The following is a 14,229-nucleotide window of genomic DNA, read 5'->3' as shown; positions in this document are numbered from 1 at the left end:
ACCTCAAAGAATTGTCAAGTGAGTATTGTACAGAAGTAAATTCAGGTTCCTCAGTAAAACTGCTAAATGGTCCCCATCCAATCCTTGACATTCCCCTCACCCCACCCCAAATCTAATGCATTGAATGGGAGAAGTGTTCTTGGAGGACCCACCAAGAACTATAGCCATTATTTGGAAGTATCTGGCACGTAGCTCCAGAAAGACTGAGTATTTCATCTTGATTCACCTTACTACTACCCCAAGAGGTGGTGGGGGGAGAACATTTTCCATCTAAGACCCTACCCTAGAATCAGACTTTTCTGCTTTTCTAATCCATACCCAATTCACTGACTTTTCTGTCTGTGGCAGACTCAACTAAACTGCACAACCAAATTTTACTACAGTGCAAGCAGGTTAGTGATCACAGCCTTTCAGAAACCTCAGACCTTGGGTTCTAAGCAACAAACAAGCAGTCAAGAAGAGTCAAAGAACCAAAGATTTTATCCGATTAATCAGTTTGTCTCCTTGAAAGACAGGAACAGTTTGATTGGCTGGCAGTGTTGACTGAGAGGCCAACCTAGCATGAAAGCTGAGATAAATGGGAAACATGAGAAGAGACCTGAGAGGGGCGAAAAAAAGAATAGAGAAGGAAGAGAATGGTGTTGGGCAATCTCAGTAGTGATTAAAGGCAGTAATGGGGCAGGGGAGCATCAGATCCTCTGACACCTTGGACCAGTGACAGGGATGAAAGCAAAGCAGAGGAAAAATAGCAACAAGGTGAATGGTGGTGAGGTAAAGGATTTTTAAAAACTTCAAGCCTTTATGAGATGGTGTATTTTAGGGCAGCAGCAGTTGGAATGCTAGATAGTTTCCATTAGCATGGCCATTTTGTCTTAGCTCATTAGATAAAAGGGAAAAGGAAAGTCTTTGAAACTGACCATACGGAAAGGAATCTGTGGTGCCCAGATGGACAGTTTCTCTAAACAACTTTGCTTAGAAATTATTTTTCCTAAATTAGTATTAGCCATTCTAATACTAACAGTAATCACAACTATTAGGTTGGTACAAAAATAATTGCACTTTAAAGGGTTAAAAATAATTGCAAAAACCGCAGTTACTTCTGCACCAACCTACTATTATTTTCTTAAGCAGATAACTAAGTGCTAGGTCCTGTGGAAAGTACGCTATATACATTTTCTCATTTAACCCTTGTGCTGGCTAGTCTCTGGCCCCTCAACCCCTTCTCGAAGCCAGCTCTGCCCAGCTGTGTGTGCCAGGAAGCCAAACCCTGCAGGCTGCACCTCCCAGGCTCACTTTTCTCCTGACTGCCTGTGGGGACAGAGCCACAGAGAGCAGTTTCCAGGCTCTGGGCCTCGTGTGGGGAAGTGCTGACTGGGGTAGTGAATGACCCTCGACTATGATTGGTTGGCCATCAGCTGTGACCGGTTGGCCAATTGGCTACTGATGTAACTGCGGGGCTGCATTGATTGGTTGGTTGGTTGGCAGGCAGAGAAGTGAATGGCGGACTGCGGATTGTGTGGCTACTACTGCGTGTCTCTTGCCCTGCTGACAGCGAGACTATAGTGGTACAACTCCCCTGTCTATGGCTCCGTGAGTGTTCCTTTTTGGCCTCACCACGTCCTGCGTTCTTATTTGGGGAGCGGGACCAGAGGCCCCGCAGGCCGCCCCGCACGACAGATGGCGCAGCGAGTAGGGTTTCCCCGCGCACGACACTGCCATTTACATTCAACTAGTGAGTAACACCAGCAGGTAACTGGAGGGTGGGATGAGAAAAACACCAGGACATTTTCCCCTCATTGTCTCCATGCTTCAGGCTGCATCTCCAGCCTTCACTGTGCCCCTACACACTATAGTGCCCTGGGGGAGGGGTCCATTCCAGTTCTCAGGGGCTCAGCTAACACTGTTCCTCCCTTTTTCCTTTCATCATTAAGGATGGTAATGGCTTCCTGCTATTGCTTGTCTTTGGGTGCCTCAACAACCCTGTTTTATTCCCTCATCCTTGCTCCCACCTCTGTAAGTCATCAGTTCATTTGAACATCTGGGTGGAATCAGTTTCCTGACAGGACCTTACCAATGTAATCTTCAAAACAAGCTGAAGTATTATCTCCCCTTTTTTACCTAGCGCACAGAGGCAAGGATACTTGTCCAGTGTCACACACCAAACAAACCCATATTTGTATATTTCAAAGACCATGTTTAATCACATCACACTACCTGCCCTCTTCATGTAATCAGAATGATCCTTTTGGAACTGAGACCCGAGGACTGTCAAGTGGCCAATAAACAAGTGACCGACCCCTTGAGAAGCAAAGATCCTCAGAAGAAGTTGCAAGGATTGATAGCTTAGTAGTCAAGCACAAAGGGAATGCAGCCGCACACAGATGGATGTAGTGTGCCAAGTGAGGACATAAACAGTATTGTGGTTTTATAGAGTATAACCAGAGGTGTCTAGTTTAGCAGTGCATTGCAATGTCCAGATATCATGTGGGGCGGCCTGCGGGGCCTCTGGTCCCGCTGCCCGCATAAGAAACAGGACATGGTGAGGCCAAAAAGGAACACCCATGGAGCCATAGATAGGGGAGTCATATATACCACTATATTCTCGCTGGTGGCTGGGTTGGAGACACAGGAAGCAGGAGCCACACAGACCGCAACCCGCCGACCAACCTCACTTGCTAACTACAATCTGCCTCTCTGCAATCCACAATCCACAATCTGCGCTTGCCAACCACCATCTGCTGCTAGCTTAGCCACGGCAGTTATATTAGTGACCAATGCCTCACTGGTTACAGCTGACGGCCAAATAGCCACAGCTGATGGCCATCCAATCACAGTTGATGGCCCTTTACTACCCGAGTCAGCATCTTTCCACGTGAGGCCAAGAGCCTGGAAACTGCACTCCTGGCTCTGTCCCCACCATGTGTAAAAAAAAAAAAAATACCCTTAAGTAATTAAGAATGGCTCAGAAATTAAAATAAGCACAAGTTCCAACAATAATCCAGAAAAGAAAGTGATTAACTCCTTCCTGGGTTCCAAAGGCACAAGGCAGGCCCTGGAAAGTCAGGTAATTTTCATTAGCAGGAAGAATGCTTGTGCAGAGATTTGAAAGGTGAAAAGAAGTTTCCTAGACAGAAAAGGACCTGGGAATGACATTCCTGGAAGAAGGAGAACATGTATCAAGGCACAGAAACATGAAACAATACTGTGTGTTTGAAGATCTCTGAGTATCTTTTATATGAGTAGAATATGCACTATGAGGGGGGACCATGGTGGAAGATGAGATAGAAAGAAAGGAACTGCAGGAAAGTCTTCAATAAATACACAGTGACTGCAGCACCGTTGCATCCAGTGTACCTTTATTTGAGAAGGCAAAGACAGGCCAAAATAATCATGGGATGCAAGAGTTGGGAGAGGCAAGGGTAGGAGGGAGAAGTACAAAACAAGGCCAGGCAGAGTCATATCAGTTTCTGAGATCTGGCTTCTAGACACTTGTAGGTGGGAGATTTGACTAATTCTAAATGAAGAAGGACTGATTGGTGGTTAAGCAAGAGAACACCTGTTATTTACATGCTTCCATTAGTAATTCATGTGTCTACAGTCACATTTAGAAGAAACAGGGCTGGTATGTAAACCTAGTATGTTTAGTTCGTTAAACATGGTAACATTTTTATTCCTCTCAGTTCCTTGGTTACCATAGCACACGATCGCTGATCTCTACTCAGGTATGGGGCAACTTGACAACTGAACGTGGGTGACCTAACCAGTCCATCTTTCAAAGTCTTGGACTATTAAACTTCAATTGAATTGCCAGCCACCAGTTGGTTCAGTCCAATCTAGCAAGTTTATATGTATATAAAGTGCTTCTAGGAGTCGTTTTGACTATTATGCTTCCAGAACTTTTGATATGTTTAAAATAAATGTCTAAAATAAAATCAGATTGTATTGTGCATATTGACTTGTAACCTGTTTGTCTGCTTAACAATCTGTGATAAATATCTTTTTAGATGGCCCATGTTCATGAATTGGAAGGATTAATAATATTAAAATGTCCATTTACCCAAAGCGATCTACAGATTAACGCAATCTTTATCAAAATTCCAGTGGTGTTTTTCACAGAAATAGAAAAAACAATCCTAAAATTCATATGGTATCACAAAAGATCCCAAATAGCCAAAACAGTTTTGAGCAAGAAAAAAGCTGGAGGTATCAGATATATATGTATATCTCAAAGCTGTAGTAATAAGAGTATGGTACTGGCACAAAAACACACATACATGAGGTTGGACAATTAGGTTCATGAACTTGTTGCAACGATGTTGCTAACCTTTTTTGATATCAGAGGGATTATTCATTATGAATTTGCACCAACTGGACAAACAGTTAACCAAGTTTACTATTTGGAGGTGCTGAAAAGGCTGTGTGTAAAAATTAGACGACCTGAACTTTTCACCAACTTTTCATGGCTCTTGCATCACGACAATGCACCAGCTCATATGGCACTGCCTGTGAGGGAATTTTTAGCCAGTAAATAAATAACTGTATTGGAGCACCCTCCCTACTCACCTGCTCTGGCCCCCAATGACTTCTTTCTTTACCCAAAGATAAAGGAAATATTGAAGGGAAGACATTTTGATGACATTCAGGACATCAAAGGGTAATATGACTACAGCTCGGATGGCCATTCTAGAAAAAGAGTTCCAAAATTGCTTTGAAGGGTGGGCTAGATACTGGCATCGGTCCATAGCTTCCCAAGGGGAGTATTTCAAAGGTGACTGTAATGATATTCAGCAATGAAGTATGTAGCACTTTTTCTAGGATGAGTTCATGAACTTAATTGTCAGAGTTCGTAGACCGATGGAATACAATAGAGAGCCCAGAAATAAATCTATGCATGTATGGTCAACTGATCTACAACAGGGGTGCCAAGAACACATAATATGGAAAGGATAGGCTCTTCAATAAATGCTGCTGAGAAAATTGGATATTTATATGCATAATAAATGAAGTTGGACCATTATCCCACATCATATACAAAAATCAACTAAAAATGGATTTAAAACTTAAACATAAGACCTGGAGCTATAAACCTAACAGAAGAGGGGAAGCTGGATGGCTCAGTTGGTTAGAGCGCAAGCTCTTAACAACAAGGTTACCATTCAAATTCCCACATGGGATGGTGGGCCATGCCCCCTACAACTAAGATTGAAAACGGCAAATGGACTTGGAGCTGAGCTGCGCCCTCCACAACTAGATTGAAAAATGAAAAAGAAAGAAAAATGACAACTTGATTTGGAGCTGATGGGTCCTGGGAAAACGCACTGTTCCCCAATATTCCCCAATAAAAATGTTTTAAAAATTTAAAAAAAAGAATACCGGGCCCCCATTGTCCTTGTCCCAGCTTGCTTACAGGGCAAGTTCCACTCTGGGAGGGATAAGCCAAGAAGACCATCATGCTGCTCATAAAGCAGGGGTGTCACTTTGAGAGAATTGTGCCAGTATCCACCACCAGTTCTAAGGTTTTTCCCACAAGGAGAGGCAGCCCAGAAGAACAGACAGCTCTCCCCAAAGCTGACTTTATTTGAAACAGAGTATGATAAAGTTTATGTCTAAGGGTGCTCTTGGAAGCAATGGCAGTTGTAGTGATAAGAAACGAGGAAGCTGGTAGTTCCATGAGATTAACAAATTAAACCACAAGTCAGCTAGATTACCAGAGAACCAGGGAAAGAGACAGCTAAAAGCAGCCTTCCTGGAGTTGGAGCAAACCTGAAAGACTGGCCTCAAAGTTACTCCTGCAAAGGGGTTTGGAGCAATATATTGTCATGTAGGGTGTCATGCGGGGTCTCTGGTCCCACTCCCCATGTAAGAATGCAGGATATGGTGAGGCCAAAAAGAAACACCCATGGAGCCATAGATAGGGGAGTCATACCACTATATTCTTGCTGGCGGCCTGGGTAGACACACACAGTAGGATCCACATGCAGTAGGACCCACATGATCCTCAGTCCGCCCTTCACTTTTTTCTGCCTGCCAACCAACCATCCAATCAACGCAGTCCTGGAAGTTACATCAGTAGCCAATTTGCTAACCAGTTACAGCTGACAGCCAACCAATCACAGTTGATGGTCATTCACCACCCAAGCCAGCACCTCCCCACGTGAGGCCAAGAGCCTGGAAACTGCTCTTTGGGACTCTGTCCCCACAATATGTACCAGGATATTGTAATAAACAGTAGAGCAACCAACATGCAATTAGTAGATCCTAACAGCTGGATGTGATACCAACGGAGGCAGACAGCTTAACCGAGAGATCAGGGTAAAAGATAGTCAGAGAGCACTGCTAAAATTACTGCCTCCTTAGTGACTGTGTAAATGTCCAAATTGTGCACCTAAAGAACAACTTCAGAGGCTTCACACTATGGGGAAAATAGACTTCCCTAAAATAGCCCAGTCAAGTTACTAAACAAATAAATAAGCAAAGAACAATATCATGCAGCCACAGACAGGTGTAGGGAAGAACCAGTGTCTAGCATTGCTAAAATATATTATTAAAATATCTAGTTTTCCACAAACATTTTCAAGATATACAAAGAAACAAGAAAGTGTGACCCATACCCAGGAGGAAAAAAGCAGGCCACCAAAACTGCCTGTGAGAAGGCTCAGATGTCAGACTTAACAAAGGCTTCAAAATAGTTACCATAAATATGTTAAAAGAACTAAGGAAACCATGCTTAAAGAAGTAAAGGAAGGCATGATGACAATTTCTCATCAAATAGAGACTATCGATAAAGAGACAGAAATTATATATATCACCAAATAGAAATTTTACAGTTGAAATGCACAAAGTAAAAAGAAAAGTTCACTTGAAGGCCTCAACAGTAGATTTAAACTGGTAGAAGTAAGAATGAGAAAACTTGAAGATAGATCAATAAAGATTACACAGTCTGAAGAACAGAGAGAAAAAAGAATGAAGAAAATGACTAGGTACCTCGAGAAATGTGGGACACTATTAAATGTACCAACATATGCACAATGGGAGTACCAGAATGAGAGGACACAAAGGAGAAGAAAAAACATTTGAAGAAAAAATAGCTGAAAACTTTCTGAATTATTTGAAAAATATTAATCTTGAAAAATTAGAATACATTTGGAGGACTCATATCTATAATCAAGACTGTGCAGTATTAGCACATAGATAGACCAATGAAATCTAATTGATAGTCCAGGAATAAACCCTCACATTTATGTTCAAGCGATTTTCAGCAAGGACACCAAGATAATTCAAGTGTTTTCAACAAATGATGTTGCTAAAACTGTATATAGCCACATGCAATACAATGAAATTGGACGCTTTCCTTATGCTATGACTCAACTTGGATCAGAGGCCTAAATGTAAGAGCTAAAACAATAAAACTATTAGAAGAAAATATAAGAGTAAATCTTTGTGACCTTGCATTGTGTTAAGCCTTCTTAGATACAAAGTCCAAAGTAGGATTATATTAAGAGAATAAATTAAATAAATTTGTCGGAACAGTTGAGCAAATTTATGAATAGTCTGACTTCCCATTTAGTGTTACCATCTTAGTTTTTGTGGATAACTTTATTAATTCCTCTCTAGTCCTTATAAAGTTCTTCAATTTCTTCTTCAAGGTTGTGGTAGAGCCATCACTACCCACTATAATGAACAATGCATTTCACTATTTGTATATGGTCTGAAAACCCCTAATTCATCCATATCTTCTAGGTATTCATTAAGAGACTTCCCTGTTTGTAGGCAACTTCATTGAGTGCAATGGTCCACAGGGTTTCTAGCATTGTTTAAATAATTATTTCCCTCTCTCTCTCTGCCTCCTGCCTGGTTTGAAGATTAAGCTTGTCCACATATAAGAGAAATCCAAAATAATAGTGGCTTAAGTAAGAAAGAAGCTTATTTCTCTCATTAAAAAAGTCCAGAAGTAGATAGCACAGGGCTGTTTTGGTGGCTCCAGCCATTTGGGGCCCAGGTTCCTTCTCCCTTTCTGCCATGCCATTCTAGTTCATGCCTTCCATCCTCATGGTGGCTGGAGCTCCATCCACTGCATCCACATTCCAGACAGCAGGAAGGAGGCAGAAGAAAGGAGTTGTTCAAGAAAGTTATCCAGATTTGAAAATAAAGCAAAAGGTGCTTATGTGTCCTGCCAATGTCATACTAGAGCATTGTCAAGTTCCCAAGAGTTATATCATTTGGAGAATGACATACTTTTTGGTAACTGTTGATTAGTGTTCAGACTCTAAAATTAGATGCTAACTTGTAAAACTGCTGACTTACAAATGAATTTTTCTTAGGAAAGATAGTTTTAGTACTTTGATGAACATTTACCTCTTTTGTATCTAACCTAACATTCTTATTTCAGGATTTCATTTTTCCCTACTAAACCAGCTTTGTCAGCTTGTTGGCCCTCTCATGAATGAATCAATCACATTTTGGTATGTGCTTGGATGATGTATGGGAATTACGTAGGTTTTCTATTGTGTTGTTTTGTTGGTTTTTGTTTGTTTTAACATTTATATGTGTCAACACTAGGAAGGACAAAATGGCTTTCTCCTAGCTGAGTCAGCAATCTTCCTACACTTCCCACCTAACATTTCTACTTATATCTCTTTGGCCAGAACTTATGTAGTAATAAGGCCACACGGCTGAAGAATGTAGTCTTTTATCTAAATGCATTGGTCCCCTGATGAAAGGCAGGTTCTCTTACTAAGATAGGGAGGCAGAAATTAGACAGCAGAGAGCAACTGATAGTCTTTGCCTCAAGAACATAGAAATCCTGATTATGCCCCCTTTATTCGGGATTTTTGCCTTTCTCTCTCTTTGCCTTGGCTTCTTTCCAGCAGTCTAAAAGCATACTCTAAGAGCTCCAATAGCTGTAACCCCTTGGTCCGGATTCTTTTTCTAGCTATCATGACAACATTCCTCTTCTTTCTTCATCCACTTTCATCAGAGTTTGGTTCCTCTCACCCTACTAAACCTGCTCTCATAGAGTACTGCTGATCTTCTAACATCAAACTCAAATCAACTACATCTTGCACAAATCAAATGTTCAATAAATAATTACAGAATTATTCCATTTGTTATCTAGTTATTCTTTCTTAGGACAGTGTTATTTCCTATTCTTCTTAATTGTAAAACTAATATTTTAATTTTATTACAGATTAAATAGGTTCTTTTCACCTGTTCATGAAAACCTAATTATCAGACATCACTTTGGTTCTGTGCAAAAATGCATTCTAACTTCCAAAAAATTAACCTAACAAGACACTTTGGAAATTACTTTTTGTAGGCTCAGGTTTTTTAATTCAGTTGTCCCCTCTAGTGCATAGAAAAAAGAAATTGGATGTTTGTTGCTAATAAAAGCGGATTTCACTTAGGTTGTTTCTGCAGCACAACAGAGGCAGTGACAAAATGTTTACCTGGTTAAGTCGTAAGGGAACACGACCCATTTTGAACCTAACAAGGGAAAAACGCCAATAAGATCCTTTGTTTTCCTGTTTTTGAAACTCCCTCTTGATTCTTTATCAAAATATGGATCTAGCTATTTTTAAGTTTAATTTGTCCTAAACCAGAGAACCTAGTGTCCTAAATGTATATATACCTTGCTGTCCATAAGCCTCTTCTGCTTTGCCTGCTATATTTATCACATAGGAGTCCTCTTCAGGGATTTGGGGCTGGGACAGTGGGAACCCAGATGGTTAGAGATTGCAGGCAGGATGTAGTTATGCTTCCATTTCAAATGCTGCCTCATTTTTTCTCTCATGCTTCTTTGAAAAACCAACACACTAATGAGGAACAGTTTCTTAGTGAGTACATCATAGGATATTAAAGGGGTGGTATAGGTTTTAGGGGGACCCCAAAATTTCTACCACCCCTTCCTCCCAGGTTTTGGGGGACATACATGGAGGTAAGATGAAAGCTCAGAACTTGAGTAAATGACCATCATCTGCTATATCTGAAGAGCATCTCTAGCAGGGAGAAGGCAAAACCCCCAGGGAAGAAGTTGGTCAGTTTTTTATTAGCTGGAGTTTGTTTGATTCTGCCAAACTCTAGGTTGCAAATTTGGGACCCATAAGGTAAATATGGCCTTCAGATATTCTGTGTTTGGCTGATACAGTGCTTTTTGTTTATGCTTGGTTTTAAGTTTTAAAATAATATTTAAAAGGAAGATTTCATATAAAAATACAAACTTCTGGCTCCTTGATATTGTATTACTCAGTTGTAGCAATATTTGATTGGACCTGAGTACTTGCTCTTACCTATATAAAGTTTGCCCTCTGTATTTTGTCACAGTCCTCATTTCTTTTTATTAGACACCCAGGTGCTTCCCTCATTTACAATACCTACTGTGCCGCTGTAGGCAGTTGAGTTTAGTATCCCTATTGTAAACAGCGAGAGATTGGGGAAGGAGGCAGAGGTATAAAGGAAGACATCACAGAGAAGGGGAACTTAAGCTGGTCCTTGAAAACTGAGTAGAAATAATCTAGGTATAGTGGAGAAGTAAGTAAGGGCACTCCAGGTAGAACAGACAGACAGAGAAAAGACATAGAGTTATAAAGGTTGTTGGGAAGGATCAAATAGAAACTTCAGAAATGCTAGAGTAATGTTTCTGCCTGACCTTGGATTTCAACAGACTTCAGTTCTAGTCCAGCCTCTACCACATATTGTCTGTGTGACTTTGTATAAATTATATTTCTCTGAGCCTCAGTTTATTCATCTGTATAGTACATATAATAGTAGCTCTACCGTATTATTGTGACTACAGAAAATGGTTGTGTAGATTTTTATATAAAAATATGTACTGAAGTACACTATACATACTAAAAAATGCACTGTCACAAATATGTAGCCAGTGGATTTTAACAAACTGAACATATCCATGTAACCAGCACCAGATCAAGAAACAGAAGATACCAGCACTCCAGGGGTCCCCCTCATGTTCCTATCCAGTCACTGGCTGCCCCTACAGAGTCCCCACTCTCCTGACTTCTAACAGTATAGATTAGTTGTACCTACATTTTTAATTATATAAATGGAATCATATTTGTAGGTAAGATTTTTACCTTGCTTCTGCTCAACATTATGAGATTCACCTATACAGTTTGTAGCTGTAGAATAGATAGATCATTCATTTTCATTGCCAAATAATATACCATTGTACAAATACCCCATCATTTATTTATCCATTCTTGGTTAATGGACAGTTAGGTAATTTTCTGGTTTGGGCTCTAAAAAATAGTGTGCTTTATGAAAATTATAGTATATGTATTTTTGTGAACATATGCTTAAATTTCTGCTGAGTATACACATAGGAGTAGAATTAGAGGGTCAGAGGTTATGCACATGTTAAATTTTATTAGATATTGCCAAATCATTTTCCAACATTGTTGGAACCAGTTTATACATCCAACAACAGTCTATGAGAATTCTGTCTGCTTCACATATTTTTTAATAACTGGTATTTTCGTTTTTGCCATTATATGGGTGTATAGGGGTATCTCATGATGGTTTTAAAGTACATTTCCTTGGATGCTGTCATTCTCTTGATGGGCTTGCTGAAGAAGACCACTGGCCTTGTGGGGTTGGTTGTATGTGAGAGTCCACATGCGAGGCTAAGAATATTGTACACAAATATTCTTGATGTTCTTGAGCAAATCCCTAAAAACGTAGCATATAGAAAGTATACAGAACAGATTACAAATAAGAAGTTGGGTGTGGTTAAAGTGGAACCAGATGTTAAAATATTAGAAGACCAACTTCAGGATGGCCAAACAGAAGAGGTGATTCTTTAGGCTGAAAATGAACTAAGTTTGGCAAGAAAAATTATACAGTGGAAACCACAGGAGGCTTTAGTGGAAGAGCCTCCTGTCAACCAATGGAGATGGCTGATATAATTATCATTAAATGGCTTGTGTGTTGACAGGAAACTGGTGTAATTAAATGTTCTGTTATCAAAAATATTTCCATACTATTGACATCTTATAATTAAGAAAACTGATATAGAACATATTTAGTGGACTTGTTAAAATTGATGATTATGTATAGGGACTTATGAATCAGTTTTTGAAATAATCATTGAATAATCATTCAAATTATTATTTTTTTAAACAGAGGTTGTTGGAAATTTGAAAGTTAATTGGAAAAATTCTTATAGATTTCAATACAGAGGCCATGTTTAAAGGGTGAAATATTTTAGGTAGTATCTTCAACATATTATTTAACTTTTTTTATTCTTAAAAACCCAGAAAAGTTACATTATTATTATTATTATTAATAGTAGTAGTAGTAGTAGTAGTAGTAGTAGTAGTAGTAGCAGCAGCAGTAGTGTTACTTAAACAATAGGTGTTTAAAGTGAAGACGTAAGAGTAAAAACCATCAAATTAGAGTTCATTGTACAGTTGAGGAAATTGATTTGGTGTTTGAAAGATTTCTTGTTTATAGTGGTAGTTAGAAACACTTTTTCTTTTGTCTCATTTAGGGAAGTTTGCTTTCTAGCTCTTAGCCTTTAGTTTTCTTGATTAACCTAACTACATGAGGACAGCAAATTTATGTAAAAGAGGAGATATTAAAAGTTTATAACGTTTATTTGACATATAGATAGACTTATATTCAAAACATTTTAGTGGTATAGTTATAACTTCAAAGTGGAATCACCAAGTAGTTTTCACTAAGTTTCCAATATGAGTGCAACTCACAGAAGATTAGTGCTATTCAAGGAAAGAAGCAGTTGACAAGTTTAAGGTTAAACAAAAATAAAATTACTTTTCATGTGTTCTCATCTTTTCTTTCTAGCCTCTATCATTTCTAAATATTCTGGTAAATTTGGTATAATTTGGTATTCCTTTCCTTCAAAGATAGTACTTTGGTGTGTGTGTGTGTGTGTGTGTGTGTGTGTGTGTGTGTGTATTTTGCTATTTCTTGTGGCAAAGCACACATTTTCAGAATGAGAAAAAATTGTATTTTTCTTTTTTCCAGTATATTTCTCCTCATATAGAGCTGTAAATTAAATGCTAAATAAATATTTAAAAATAATAAAGTATATTTCCTTGATGGCTAAGGACAGCAAGCACTTTCTCATATGTTTATTGAGCATTTAGATATTCTCTTTTGGGAAATGTCTGTTAAAATCTTTTGCCCACTTTTTTATTGGATTACCTGTGGTTTTTGTATTGAATTGTATGATATTCAATGTATTTGTGTATAGGTTGCTGTTGGTTATATGTATTGCAAATATTTTGTCCTACTCTGTAGTTACTTTTTCACTTTATTAATGATGTCTTTTGATGAACAGAAGTTCTTAATTTTTTTAAGTTGAAGTTTATTGGGGTGACAATTGTTAGTAAAGTTACATAGATTTCAGGTATACAATTCTGTATTATATCATCTATAAATCACATTGTGTGTTCACCACCCAGAGTCAGTTCTCCTTCCATCACCATATATTTGATCCCCTTTACTCTCATCTACCACCTCCCTCCCCCCTTACCCTCTGGTAACCACTAAACTATTGTCTGTGTCTATGAGTTTTTCTTTCTCATTTGTTTGTCTTGTTCTTTTGTTGTTTTCAGTTTATATACCGCATTTCAGTGAAATCATATGGTTCTCTGCTTTTTCTGTCTGACTTATTTCGCTTAGCATTATACTCTCAAGATCCATCCATGTTGTCACAAATGGTCCTATTTCATCTTTTCTTACCGCCAAATAATATTCCATTGTGTATATATACCACAACTTCTTTATACATTCATCTATCGAAGGACATTTTGGTTGTTTCCATGTCTTGACCAATGTAAAAAAAGCTGCAATAAACATTGAGTACATACATCTTTAGGGATAAGTGTTTTCAGATTTTTTTGGTAGATACCCAACAGAGGGATTGCTGGGTCATATCGTAATTCTATTCTTAATTTTGTGTTTTTTGCTTCTTTTTCAAAAATTATCTGTCCATATTTATGTGGGTTTATTTCTGGGTGCTCAATTCTATTCCATTGGTCTATGTATCTGTTTTTCTGCCAATACCATAATGTTTGGATTACTGTTGTTCTACAGTACAAGCTGAAGTCAGTGAGTGTGATACCTGCAGCATTGTTCTTTTTTCTTATGATTGCTTTGGCTATTCAGGCTCATTTGTGGTTTCATACAAATCTGATAATTTTTTGTTCTATTTCTTTAAAAATGCCATTGGGATTTTGATGGGGATTG

General features: G+C 38.8%; 1 pseudogene; it reads left to right on the top strand.

The window, feature by feature from the left end:
• Window positions 1-9,257: 9,257 nt before the first annotated feature.
• On the top strand, window positions 9,258-13,232 carry LOC141567825 (NADH dehydrogenase [ubiquinone] 1 alpha subcomplex subunit 5 pseudogene; annotated as a pseudogene).
• The last annotated feature ends 997 nt before the right edge of the window (window positions 13,233-14,229 follow it).

This window comes from Rhinolophus sinicus, chromosome 6 (assembly GCF_057876585.1).
Source record: "Rhinolophus sinicus isolate RSI-liver-muscle chromosome 6, RSI-T2T, whole genome shotgun sequence".
Lineage (NCBI taxonomy): Eukaryota > Metazoa > Chordata > Mammalia > Chiroptera > Rhinolophidae > Rhinolophus > Rhinolophus sinicus.
The sequence above is the reverse complement of the archived record's forward strand: the minus strand, read 5'-3'. Positions and strand labels throughout refer to the sequence as shown.